Source organism: Rhinoraja longicauda, chromosome 8 (assembly GCF_053455715.1).
Source record: "Rhinoraja longicauda isolate Sanriku21f chromosome 8, sRhiLon1.1, whole genome shotgun sequence".
Classification (NCBI taxonomy): domain Eukaryota; kingdom Metazoa; phylum Chordata; class Chondrichthyes; order Rajiformes; family Arhynchobatidae; genus Rhinoraja; species Rhinoraja longicauda.
The window spans coordinates 25,988,185-26,002,739 of record NC_135960.1 but is presented as its reverse complement, the minus strand read 5'-3'; the positions used below and the strand labels follow the sequence as shown (position 1 = coordinate 26,002,739).

The window sequence follows — 14,555 nt, the reverse complement described above, 5'->3', positions numbered from 1 at the left end:
TCACTCGGTGGCTTTCACCGTGCCCGGAATAAAATGAGCAGAGTCTCAGACCTTTCCCAAATATCATTGTTCATAGAACCAGAAGTAGAGTTGGGGCATGTGATCATCTGCTGGCCACACATTTGAAAGACACTTTAAGTGGGATGACAACCGTCAACTACGATAAAATTGAAGCAGAAATCACTTGTACTTCAATATAAATAATCAACACCATGTTTTAATATCTCCCATTTTGTTTCAGTTTTTACCACAGCTAAATGGCCCAGTCACTTAATTTGATATAGTTAGCCATGTTATTTTTTAAATGCCTCTGATTTGCACTAGGTTTAATTCTATCAATTGAGTTGAGGCCAAAGAATCTGGTGAAATGACTCCCATTTCCAGTGGGAAATCTTGATATTTTACCATTGGAGATCCCCAATCTTGTAGCCATTCTGATTGACACGCTGAGGTAGCAGAAGTTGTGTGCGTATCCAAGCTCTTCCTAATTTATTAAAAGAAATAATCAAAAAAAGTGTTCTCATCCTACATTTGCATTAAATTAACAAGATGTTTTTGAGTAACTGTTTTAATCCTTTGTTCATGCCACTTTAAACCAGATGCAGATAATTATCCTTAAAGGAGTGCAAGAACAAAACAAAAGGCCAAACATTGCAAGAAGAAAGCAGAAAGCAGTGGTTCATTAATTGGCTGAGGATAAATATAAAAGAATACAGAGAACATTAATATGGCTTGCAGATTTGTATTCACAATGCAGCAGAGTTCGAAAAGTCGAGTTAATTAATTGGCCCAGTGAGGTTTGTTTAATGTCTGTCTCACATCCTATCAGCCATATTTCAGCTGTTCACTAGTACTCACCCTAACCAAAATTTTACATGTGCATCTTTGGCTATTCTACTGCAATAAACTAAGATATCCATTTCATAGCTATTGTTAACTGCAGCTTTTAAGTATCAAAGAATAAAAAGACAAGCCCCTCTGGCAATGTACTCAGCGAACATCTCGGAAACAAACTGTGGCCCATTGTCAGAGTACAATGGAACAGGCAACCAATGTCTGGCAAAAATCTCTGCTAATGCCTGTACAGTCTTTTCTGCCGTAGTTGATTTCATCACTGTATACCCATAGTATCTGCTATAGTAGTCTACCACTACCATAATTGATTCATCTGTTGGAAGTGGTCCAAGAAAGTCAACAGCTACGTCAACCCATGGTCCTGTTGGCAACTTTGTACTTCTAATTGGTTCTGGTGGGTTGCTCCTGCTTGTGATTTGGCATCCGTGGCAGGTCTTGACAAATTTGTCGGCATCTCTCACAACCTGGCCATCACACTTTGCTCCGCAAATTCTGTTTGGTACCAACGATGCCTAAATGTCCTTCATGAGCTAATGACACGATCCTTGGTCGTAGTGCCTGCAGGATCACCAATCTGCTACCTCTCAGCACACACTAACCAATTACACAAAATTCATCTTTTATGGGAACATATGCTTTGTAAGGGCATTGATCACATTACCCACTGTGAATACGCTCTCTGATATCTTTGAGTTCAGGATCATGTTCCAATTCCCTTTCGACTTCCTTCGTTGTCACAGCTCCTGGCGTTGACTGAATTGCGACAAAGCGCACAAAGTTCTCTGCTTCCATCCCTAGTGTGGATGTTGCTCTCAGCCGTTCATCCTTCTAAAGTCTCGACAGTGGGTCCGCGATGTTTGCTTTCCCAGCAATGTGGACTACTTTGTACTTGTACTGTTGGAGTCTCAGCACCCAGCGTTCTATTCTGGCACATGGCTTAGAGCTTGTTGAATAGATCAGTTCCAGTGGCTTGTGATCTGTAATGAGTTCAAATTCAATGCTGTACAAGTAAGCATGGGACCTTTCTCAGGCCCACACTAGTCCCAGTGCTTCTTTCTCTGTTTGAGAATACTTTCTCTCCACGCTGGTTAAAGATCGACTGGCATATGCTATGATTCTGGGTCCATCTGCATGTGTCTGTACCCGCACTGCTCCCAAGCCGACCAGACTAGCATCTGCTATGACCTTTGTTGGTGCAGCTGGATCATAATATCCAAGGGTATCTGCACTTATTAGACTCTGTTTCAGTGCATTGAATGCCTGTCTCTGTTCACTACCAAACTGGAATGGTACGTCTTCCCTGGTCAACTTTCTCAGCGGATCTGCCAGTGTAGCAAAATTTGGAATAAACTTTGCACAGTAATTGACCAGTCCTAGAAAGCTCCTCATCTCGGTTGCATTCGGAGGTTCATGTGCATCTGTAACAGCTTTCACTTTAGCCTTTGCCGGGTTTAGCCCTTCACTTGTGAGTCTGTGTCCCATGAAATCCATCTCAGAGACGCCAAACTTGCACATGTCTTCATTCACAGTGAGACCTGCTTCTTGAAGTTTAGTTCAACATTTGAAGAACAAATGTTGTCACCTCTCTTGACTCTGGATCTAATTCCATTTGGTGATATCCCCACGAGATCAATTTTGGAGAACACTTTACTGGTTGATAACTCTTGTAGCACCTCAACGATCGTCGGAATTGTGTGTCTGTCTCTGATTATTGCTTCATTGGCTCTCCTCATTGTCAACACAGTCTGATATCATTATTGGGTTTCAGCACTATCACTCACCCATGGTGTTGAATGTTCAACTGGCTCAATAATTTCCTGATCAATCAACTCCTTCATTTTAGCTTCTACTTTTCCACAAAGTCCAAATGGCGTTCTCCACACCGGTTGTGCTCTCGGCTTAACAGTTTCGTCAATGGCTAACTTCACTTGCCGGCCTTTCAATTTTCCAACCCCTTGGAATACTGAATGAAATTCCAGCCTCATGTCATCATATGACTGCACTGAATTGACATGCATTCCGATGTGAAGCACTCCCAGCTCTCGAGCTGTACTTCTACTGAGCAGGGGTTCTCCCTTCTCCTCTATCACCACAAATTCTACATCGGGTTTTCTATCTCCAACTTCTATTTTAGCCATGAAAAATCCAATGGTCTGCAATGGTTCAGTTGCGGTGTATGGATATAACTTCCTACTACACCTCCTTGACGTGCACTTGATTTTCTGCTGTTTCAAGCATTCCCAAAGTGATCTGTCAATTACGTTGTTGTCGCTACCAGAATCTACAATCCCTGGCATGTAACACCTCCGATGGTTACTGCAACTTTCTCCAGATGGCTATCATTCAATGCAAAATGATAATTCCTTTTAACAGCATGCTCGCCTGGTTCATCACTGTCCTTATCGCTCCTGAAATCACCTTCTACATGATGGACATCTTCTTTTTAGGCCAAGGTCTATCTTGTCACTGGACTTCCCTTTCTCCCTTGCCTTGGAGGATTCACTCTTGTTGTAATCACTTGTATTGTCCCTGGCCTTACTTTTACATTTCTTTGCAAAATGATCTTTGCCTCCACACTTCCTACATGTTCTACCTTTTGCTGGACAACATGCATCTTTCCCTATGTGACCCTTGTTGCCACACCTGTAACACTCAATCTCACGTTCAGGCTTACTTCTTGGTCTACCGTGGGACAGCCAGTTAACTTGCCCAGTCTTGGAATATTTCAATTTCATGCTGTGTAATTGTCCCTCAATAGCTTCCAGTGCCGCTGCGATTGACAAAGCATAATTAATGTTTAACTCACCGCCTTTTTCTAGCAGCCTTCTCCTGAGCTTGTCTGACCTGCAATGCTGGACAACCTGATCCAATATCTGGTTTTGCACATCAGCAGCCACATATTTGCATCCTACAGACACCTGTCTGAGTCTCATCACAAATTGAGCAACAGTCTCGCCCTCTTCCTGTTTTGTTTTGCGGCATAAATGGCGTTGAAATGTAGCATTCGGCACCACCAAATAATGACTGTTCAATGTATCAACGGCTTTCTTATAGTCTTCCTTCATTCCAGTGTCAGGGAGTGTTTTAAACATTTCTCGAACCACTGGCCCTGCGGTGAAGAGAAGCAATGCTCTCCGCTGCGCCTTCTGTACTTTCATCAAGAAAGAGCCCATGACTGTTGGCATAGGCCTCGAATTCCTCCAGCCACGATTTCCACTTCACGCTGACGGTACTCACATCACCCGTCAGATCGAAGTGTGGAACTCCACAAAGTGCTAAGAAATCAGCTCCAGCGACTGCCATTATGGCCTTTTTCTAACCTTTTTCCAGCATGTAGCCACGGATTCAGAATCCAAAATATCCAAATCCAAAATCCAGAATATCCTCGTCGCCAATGTCACATCTCCGCCTCAGATGGGGTATAATGATACTAACACAATCTTTATAAGTTACATTACTTAGTTTCTATGTTTATTGCCTCTCCCGACTGCAGCTTCCGGCCTTGCTGTACACAGCAAGCACACCTTCCCACTCTCCAGTCACCTGATACAAAGGTCACGATATTTGCATATCATTATCATGACTCATCGTCATGATAGGGAGGAGGGGGAGAGGGGAGGAGGGAGGAGGGGGAGAGGGGAGGGGGAGGAGAGGGTGCTGCACCAATGCAGGAGAGGTTTGGGCTCAATGGGTCCACTTGGTCTAGTGACCTTTCAAACACCAGAGCACAGGCAGTCTTTATCGGAACCACTACCAAATCTCTGCAAGATTGAGGTACAAATTTCATCCACATAACAGAATTATAACTTGCTTAAACTTTAATGGTCATCGTTTTAACTAATTGACAATAATTGCATCCAACTTTTGGATGTGATCCATGTTATACCATTTTAAAGTTAATTGAAATTTGAATCAAATTAATAAAATTGATCACATTTACTGCCATCCTGACAATCTGAAAGAGTTTTATTTTACCATAGATGAACAATGTTGGGCATTTATAAATGATCATAGCAGTCAGGTACATTGAAAGTCAGGGGGGAGTTATTTCACAATCCCCCAATTGACGACTAATTTGTAACAACAAGTTATAAAGTCTTGTGTGTACGGATAAGACAATCCTTTCTAATCTGATATGATATAATAGGACTAGGTTCACTGATGGTTACCTCGCATAGATAGCGTATAGACCGTCTAAACCTTTTTCCGCAGAATGGAAACATCAAGTACGAGAGGGCATAGCTTTAAGGTGAGATGAGTCAGGTTTAAAGTAGATGTGCAGGGCAAAATTCTCCGCCCCACCCCACCCACCACATGGAGATGATGGTGAGTACCTGAAAGTCACAGCCAGGGATGGCAGTGAAGAAAGAACAGATAGTGGCATTTATAAGACTTTTGGTTAGGCACATTTCTTATGCTGTACTATTCTTTGGTCTATTCTATGTTGGTCTTGACTTCAGAATAAATATTTTGTAAAACCTGATAATACATATTGTACCCCAGTTGCTTTGAGTTCCCCTTGCGACACCAGGTTAAATCACATTTAACATCCTTTGATTTTGGCAAGTGAAAAATATTTTTCAAAGGCATGAAATACATTTTTTAAATAGCTGCAGAGAAAGCAGGGAAGTGCAACAATTGGAGTTGTAGCTAAGGATGCAGCACTTGTTACTTATGATGCTATTGGATGCACTTCATGGGAACAGTGAAGCAGCAGATGGAAATATGTAGAAAACCCAGACCTTAGTAATTGTAATCAATGCTCATCAGAATACAAGGACTGGGTTGGCTCCATTTCCAATCGCTTCTGCACTACTCTGGTCACAGAGATATCAAGTTAAATTTTCCCCCACCAATTGCTGACAACAAAATCTTTTTCAGGACATTTTACATCTTTGACTCAAAGGTATTTTCAATATTTAATCAAATGTTTGTAGTTACAGCAAAATATTTTGTGAATTGCCAGTGGCAACATCACCTGGTTAGCCATCTCCAGATGACACTTAACTTAGCCAGGTCAACAATATTAGCAGAGATTGCAAGAAATTGATTTTTCCTCCATTTGCCTTCTGCATTCCAAGTGCCTATCCACTTCCCAGAAGGGTCAAGGAAGGTTGATACTGGTATTTTCATGATGTCTGGCAAAATGATGCAGTAATCAGCATTTCAAAGAGGTCCACGTGATTAATAATTGTATCCCCAAGCTCAAACGTTCATCCTTTCACTCTTGCACATTAGCGGCAATGTTAACACTATATGCTTCATTGCAGCTACTTTTCAAGTTTATTGCTATAATGTATTTCAGGCACATTACCAAGATAGACATGGAGAATCAAATTGTTCAGGTTCCCCGCTATCCTTGTTGGACAACACAGAATTGGACCTTTCTGGTTGCAGGGGACTCCCGGGGAAAATAGATCCACTGGAGACCCAGAACCCAGAAAACACACTGGTGCTTTCCATTACCATGTGGTGACTGAATCTGTACCCACTGTGGAAAAGTTTGCCTTTCATTCCCAGACTCTAGACCCACCCCTCTGCCAAGCAATAAAGTCACATCTGCATTCATCAGTCCACTTGGTTTGCATTGGACAAGAGACACTTTGCTTTAGCCTGCAGCTCCTATTAGAACTGCGAGGAAGGTGCTTTTTTGCAGGTTTAAGTGCATTTCAGACATCTGTGCCTGCGAAGATCACATCCACTTCTACCACTTGACTCAGCATTAAGACCAGAACGAGAGCCAAAGATCCAGTGCAGAAGAACCCGTTGGGCCAGCCATGGATGATGCATGAAGCACAACGCCTTTCACTAGAAAGGAGGCGGGTACTTTGATTAAAAATGGAATTGCAAATATTGTTCTCTTTCGTTTTGATTGAGCCAGCTGAAAATATTCAGATGGCGTGTCATTTAAATGCAGTATTTTTAATTATTTCAATCTTGTGAAAAAAGTTATTTATTGACTCTGATAATTCAAAGACCATTGATTACAGTGAGTAACATCCACAATAGTGGTCTGGAGTAAGGTTCGCAGGATCCACCACCCAAGACCTAGTTACCACTCACAACATTCATGGAAATGCCACAAGAGAAATGGCTTCAGCACATTTGGACTAACAGAGGTACAAGTTACATTTTGTTGAAATGCACAGACCAGACTCCTTGGAAATAGCAGAAACTTAGAAGATATCATGGAAGTCTTTCTTGAAAACAAATGCAAAGGCCAACCACTATTTTCTTTTTGCATCCAAGATTGGGCAACCTTAAGGTGGCATTTTATCTCAAGATTATTATCTCAATGGTGTTAGGTTAGGTAAGGAGGAAGTGCAGCAAGACCTGGGTGTCCTTGTACACCAGCCATTGAAAGTTGGCGTGCAGGTACAGCAGGCAGTGAAGAAAGCTAATGGCATGTTGGCCTTCATAACGAGAGGATTTCAGTTTAGGAGTAAAGAGGTTCTTCTGCAGTTGTAAGGGGCCCTGGTAAGACCACATCTGGAGTATTGCGTACAGTGTTGGTCTCCTAATTTGAGGAAGGACATCCTTGTAATTGTGGCAGTGCAGCGAAAGTTCACGAGATTGATCCCTGGGATGGCGGGATTGTCATACGAGGAAAGATTGAAAAGACTAGGCTTGGATTCACTAGAGTTTAGAAGGATGAGAGGGGATCTTATAGAAACATATAAAATTATAAAAGGACTGGACAAGCTCGATGCAGGAAAAATGTTCCCAATGTTGTGTGAGTCCAGAACCAGGGGCCACAGTCTTAGAATAAAGGGGAGGCCATTTAAAACTGAGGTGAGAAGGGACTTTTTCACCCAGAGAGTTGTGAATTTGTGGAATTCTCTGCCACAGAGGACTGTGGAGGCCAAATCATTGGATGGATTTAAGAGAGAGTTAGATAGAGCTCTAGGGGCGAGTGGAATCAAGGGATATGGGGAGAAAGCAGGCATGGGTTATTGATTGTGGACAATCAGCCATGAAGGGCCAAATGGCCTCCTCCTGGCTCGAAGGGCCGAATGGCCTCCTCCTGCACCTATTTTCTATGTTTCTATGATGGCAAAAGGATGGCACAGCAGGTAGTGTTGTTGCCTCAGACTGCCAAAGACTAGGGGTCAGTTCTGACCTTGGGCACTGTTTGGATGCAGTTGCATGTTTTTCTGTGATCGGGCAGGTTTCCTCCTGGTCCTCTCTCAATGACGTGTGAAATTGGCCTCTAAATTGCCCCCTAGTGTGTAGCAGGTAGGTGTGAAAATGGGATGACATAGAACTAGTGTGTTACTAGGCCTGTAGTACCTGTTCCATCTTTCAATCAATCAAAGCCTTGCTCACACATCCTACATCCCCAATAGGAAAATAAGTGCTTTCTACAAATGCAATTTAAACTAAATTCAAATACGATATACAAATGTCATTAAAGTTCAATAGAGGAATGCTTGTTTTTAAAAACTCAACACTGCCGAGATAAATTTCTAGCGTGGGGGATATTTTTAGACAGCATGTATAAAATACATTTGTTTAAAATAGAAATCTCCGATTGTCTCAGAAGCACATGAATGCATTTCTAGCTGGACAAGGAAATCTTGGGGATCTCGAGACTCAGGAACCCTGCCCTCCCCAACCTTTTACTTCCCACTTAATTTTGGCCAGATTATAACAGGAGGATATGCCAGCTGAGTTAAAGGCCAGAAATTAAAATGCTGTTTTTACTGATTCATTGTCTGAAAAATTCTGCTTCGTGTTCCCTGTTAGTTGAAAGTCTAAAAAAATGCATGTAAAATGGCAAACTGTAGAAATTTAAAATCAGACCCAATTCCACAGGATATTTTACTTTGAACTGGAGTATAATATTTTTGAAAAACTATATTTGCTATTCTGACTTTGGATTAATTAGGAAATTGAAGTGAAGGAAATCTGTTCTAAGGTGACAAACAAAATAAGCCTCAACCAGATCAATAGAAAGCACAAGTTCACAGTTTTGCAAATCCAGGTCATTTGGCATTCAATGGAAAAATTGTCTAAATTGGCAGTCCCATAAAGTACATAGATGACTGATCTGTGAAATTGAAATAAGATGAAGGCACAATGCATATTGCTCTGTTGAGGATTAATTTAACTGAGCCAAAGGAGATGCATTTTTATTTAACTTGTTCAGTACCTTATCCAAGAGTGCCAAATATTGGAGCAAAAAAAGCAAAATATTTTTTAGCATTTAAGTTTTCAATGAGAATAAGTATTGTGAGGCTAGAAAGTATCTTGCAATAGTTGAATGCAAAAAAAGTAAAATAGGGAAATGGCAAATTATTCTGATCCTTTCTCTGGAAAGACATCTATCAGAGATGTGCACAGTTTAATTTTATTTGAAACATATTACTCATTCAATAGACAATAAACAATAGGTGCAGGAGGAGGCCATTCGGCCCATCGAGCCACCACCGCCATTCAATGTGATCATGGCTGATCATTCTCAATCAGTACCCCATTCCTGCCTTCTCCCCATACCCCCTGACTCCGCTATCCTTAAGAGCTCTATCCAGCTCTCTCTTGAATGTATTCAGAGAATTGGCCTCCACTTTACTTCTGAGGCAGAGAATTCCACAGATTCACAACTCTCTGACTGAAAAAGTTTTTCCTCATCTCAGTTCTAAATGGCCTACCCCTTATTCTTAAACTGTGGCCCCTCGTTCTGGACTCCCCCAACATTGGGAACATGTTTCCTGCCTCTAACGTGTCCAACCCCTTAATAATCTTATACGTTTCGATAAGATCTCCTCTCATCCGTCTAAATTCCAGTGTATACAAGCCTAGTTGCTCCAGTCTTTCAACATACGACAGTCCCGCCATTCCAGGAATCAACCTAGTAAACCTACGCTGCACGCCCACAATAGCAAGAATATCCATCCTCAAATTTGGAGACCAAAACTGCACACAGTACTCCAGGTGCAGTCTCACTAGGGCCCTGTACAACTGCAGAAGGACCTCTTTGCTCCTATACTCAACTCCTCTTGTTATGAAGGCCAACATTCCATTGGCTTTCTTCACTGCCTGCTGTACCTGCATGCTTCCTTTCAGTGACTGATGCACTAGGACACCCAGATCTCGTTGTACGTCCACGGTTTCTAACTTAACACCATTCAGATAATACTCTGCCTTCCTATTCTTACCACCAAAGTGGATAACCTCACACTTACTCACTAAGTCATTCATCCTTATAATATAGAAAATGGCTATTTAACCAATCAAGTCGGAGAGCAAATCATATCAATCCCATTCCCCACTTTCTTTCCTGTAATCTAGTGACTCACAAGATCATATCATCTCCTACCACTGATTTAGACCATAATAAAAAAAAATACATGGCCATTTCACCCAAGTTTGAGATACAGGAAGAAACTGGACCACCTTGTAAATCCCACATGGGCAGAGAAAGGATGGGCAAACTCCACTCAGACATCATTGAATGCAAGAAGAATCAAAAGTTGGGCTCGGGAACTTTGAGACAGTTGCACTATTTGCAGTTCTGCCTCATCAGCCCAAATCTACCTTACTAAATGAGGTGGTGGCTGCTGGTGGGAAAAGCTGCCATTTTCAGAACTCTCTCTGAGGTGGGAAATGAGGTTTGAGTTTGTGGGGTAAAGTTACATCGTAAGCAAGACCTAACATCCACAATGTTTACTCACACAATGCCTCACATGTGGTGAGCAGAGGGAAATCACTCCTCAATGAGATTGCTTTGAATTGCGCAGTTCCCCAACCCAACAACCATCTTGCACACAATTTGGTCCAGGTATTATATATGAGATAGGGACATGGATATACAAAGAATGTATGGAAATGGATCATGTGCAGGCAGGTAGGAATCGACTAGTTTCAAAACCCTATGAACATTTGCTTTCTTATGAATGGGGTACTTCAAATAGGTAGGAAAGAAAATATAATGAGCACAAGTGTATCAATTGACAAACTGAAGATTTCCTGAAAATAGTCAAATATTTAATCAACTGTTAGCAGCTGATGAATAATCCTTTCTTGGAACTTTTCCACTGAGTTCTAGCAAACAACAAATAGCCAGGAAGAGTCAGAGAAAACAGAAGTTTCTGGTTAAATGTGGGTGGCAGTGAAGTGTGGTAGAGCTGCTGCCTCACAGTGCCAGAGATCCATGTTTGATCCTATCTACAGGTGCCGTCTGTGTGGAGCTTGTGCGTTCGCCCCGTGACTGCGTGGGTTTTCTCCGGGTACTCCGGTTTCCTCCCACATTTTTAAGATGTGCAGGCTTGTAAGTTAATGGACTTCCGTAAATCACCACTAGTGTGCAGGATGCAAAAGTGGGATAACATAGAACTAGTGTAGGGGCGATAGATGGTTGGCATGGACTTGGTGTGCCGAAGAGCCTGTTTCCACACTGTATTGCTAAACTAAACAAAAAAGATTAAATAGATGACATACACATTGTAGGGATGGTTCAATTCAAGGCAAGGAGCCAGATGAAAAAGATAGAGTTATTTGTAACATTGACAGGAGCAGAAATTAATAAATTAGTTTACATATACTTATCTTTTTTTTTTCACGTGGGTTTTACTGGCAAGGACAGCATTTTTGCTCATCCCAAATTCCCCTCAAGGCAGTGGCAAACTGACTTTTGAAATGCAGTCCTCCTGGTGAAGGAAACAATATTGTCGGAGGGGGATTTTCAGGATATAGACCCAGTAATAAACGGGGGAGTGGCCACATGTTTTCATCAGGACGTGAAGGAAGAATCTGGTGCCATTGCCTTGCTTGGTAATAGAGTTGTGGGTTTAGGAGGTACTGTTAAAGTAGCCCAAACAAGTAACTGCAGCGCATTTTGTAGATCGCACACACAGTAGTGGTTGTCTGCTGGTGATGGAGGAATTTAATGTTTGGGATGGTTGATGGAAGTCCAGTGGTCAGCTTTGTTGTGGATGGTGTCAAGTTTCTTGAGAGTTGCTGACACCGCACCCATCCAAGCGAGTGGAGGATATTCCACCACGTTCCTAACATGCCCCGTGTAAATGGTGGAAAACCCCAGGTGTCGGGAGTTTGAGTTGCTCAATACAGAATGTCCAGCTTCTGACCTACTCAGACAGAAATTCTGGCAGGATATTGATGCTAGAAGGCTCCATGATAGTAATGTAATTGAATATCAAGGGCAGGTGGATATATTCTCTCTTTCGTGCTCCATGAAGGCACTGCCTAGTTCTGTTGCCGAGAGGTTGCAAATGAAATTGAACATTATCCAATGATTTGTGAACAGGCCCACTTCTAACATGATGCAGGTCACAGACTAAAGCCATTCATGGACGTTAAGCCTTTAACATTTCTCAGAGGAAGTCCATGGGATGAGATTTTCAGGATTTGGACCCAATGATGAAACACCAAAACAATTGCTTAATCCTCAAAATAAATCCTTCAAATATTTAAAGATTTAATACAAAGGAATTCTGAAAGACATACACAAAAACATACTTCAAATGACACACACACCTCATCCAAATCGCTAGCAGGCTCAAATTCCCTACAAAGGTTAGTCATTTCCATTCCATTAGCCAAAAATAAAATAGCATGCCAAAAGAGTAAAGTAAACATAATCATTTGTCTTTAGCTTGAAATTCCTTCTTAAAATTTAGTTTAGAAAATTGAAATCTACTAACAGTCGAGAATTCAAGGGGTTAAGAGCTCCCCGATTTCAGTAAATTTGACTAATGTACTTCAAAGTCAAACTCTCGCATAAAGAATTAACCAGGCAAATATTTAAATACGCTTTCACATAAGCAGACTTTCATGACCCATCACTCTATCCCTCTATTCTGAGATGGTTTATTAGTTGTTGATATATTTTACTAATCATCTTTCTAATAACAGCCTAACAAAGACTAAACTCTCCATCTTTCAACAGTATGCCAGTTCCAAATCCATGTGTGTGGTAACAGGCCCAACTTGCCCATGCGACCAAAATGTCCCATCTACGTTCATCCCACCTGCCTGTGTCTGGCCCATATCCCTGTGAACCTTTCCTATTCATATACTGTACCTGTCCAAGTGCCTTTTAAATGTTATCGTACCAGAGTCCTCTGGCGTTTCATTCCATATACTCACCACACTTTGCGTGAAAAAGGTGCCCTTCAGATTACTATTAAATCTTTCCCCTCTCACCTCAAACCCATGTTCTCCGTTTGTTATTTAATCTCCTACTCTGGGTAAAAGACTGTGCATACACCCAATCTAGACAGGGTTCAGTGCTGGGCCCATTACTGTTTGTCAACTACATCAATGATTTGGATGAGAACATACAGGGCAAGATTAGCAAGTTTGCTGATGATACAAATGCGGGTGGTCTTTCCAGCTTTAGTTGACGGAGTTTCACCAGGCATATCCACCAATCCAACCCTCAGCAGTCCCATCCACGTGCATGCCTCTGCACTAATTACAAGGATAAACTAGCTGCTCATCCAAATCTGATCATATATTTTTTGTTGCCTTTGGGTCTCTCAACAGTAACCAGCAATATTCAGATTTAACCTTTTGGCAGCAGAGGAGGCTTGCATCCCACTGCTAACATCACATCTACTTTCTTGCACAAGGTCACCTCCCCAACTAATTGGCAGCTTGCTGCACACCCATATTCTTTGCATTATATGACCTACAAATCCGATAGACTAACCAATGATGACATTTTCTCTGCAGTGATGGCTGACAGAAAATCTGTAATCTTCCATAAGACAGAAACCTTATTGCATTTTACATTGTTGATTGTCTATCATCACCTCACTGCATGATGGCAACTTTTGTCAATCTTATCTTTGACCGAGAGCAACTTGCTTCTCTCTTTCACAGTTCTCCTGGAAAGCCCCATATCTGAAACATTACCCATTTCTTTCTACAGATGCTGCCTGATCTGCCACAATTTTTACTAATTTATTTCAGATTTCTAGCCTAATTTAAAAAATACTTTCCCATTTTTCTGCATCCATTTGAGCACTCAAAGTGTGGGTCCATTTGAGTACCTTAACAAAACAGAAGATTGAGAACATCGGACCTCAAAGCAACACCAGCATCAGCACCAGGGGGAAAAAAAATCCTTTCAACTAAAATGGATGGGGGTAGGAAATACTGTTCAGAAGGACAATAGCTTAATTCCAAGCTCCATTGTGGAGTGCAGAGTTGTTCATGCCCAAGGCTGACTCTTCAATAAATATCTGCACAAACAGGACAGGAAAACCTGCCTTAATTCTTCCACGGCAGGATCAAGAACAGAGTAGCCCACGAAGCATCAGTTAATGCCTCAACCAGTGCAACCCAAGGCTTGCATTCACACGCTCATTTTATCTCAAGCAAAGTTGCTGTAGTTGACAGAGGAACAACAGGCAAACAACACATGGAACCTGCAGCTGGTACTTGCAGCCAATGTGATATTCTGCACATTTCTGTTACCCTGAAGCAATTTAACATAAAGCATATGGTGATCTTTCTGTACAAGCTCCACGTGAAGTCCCACTTCCACAGCAACACTATATAAAAAATGCTGCAGTGAACAACCATCTAAGATACTGTTTAGACTCCAGAGATCTAAATACCTGCACTTTCTTGCAAGTAGATTTCAAAACAACTTTCCCAAATGCATGGTTAGTTTTAGACTGTGATAAAAACATTTGTTTGTAGCTTGGGAACATTTCAAAGTGAGAAAGGCT

At 41.6% G+C, this 14,555-nt stretch overlaps 1 protein-coding gene across 1 annotated transcript in view; it reads right to left on the bottom strand.

Moving 5' to 3' along the window:
- dpp10 (dipeptidyl peptidase like 10) overlaps nucleotides 1-14,555 on the bottom strand; it is a 1,117,462-nt gene that overhangs the window by 592,154 nt on the left and 510,753 nt on the right. The window lies entirely within an intron of this gene.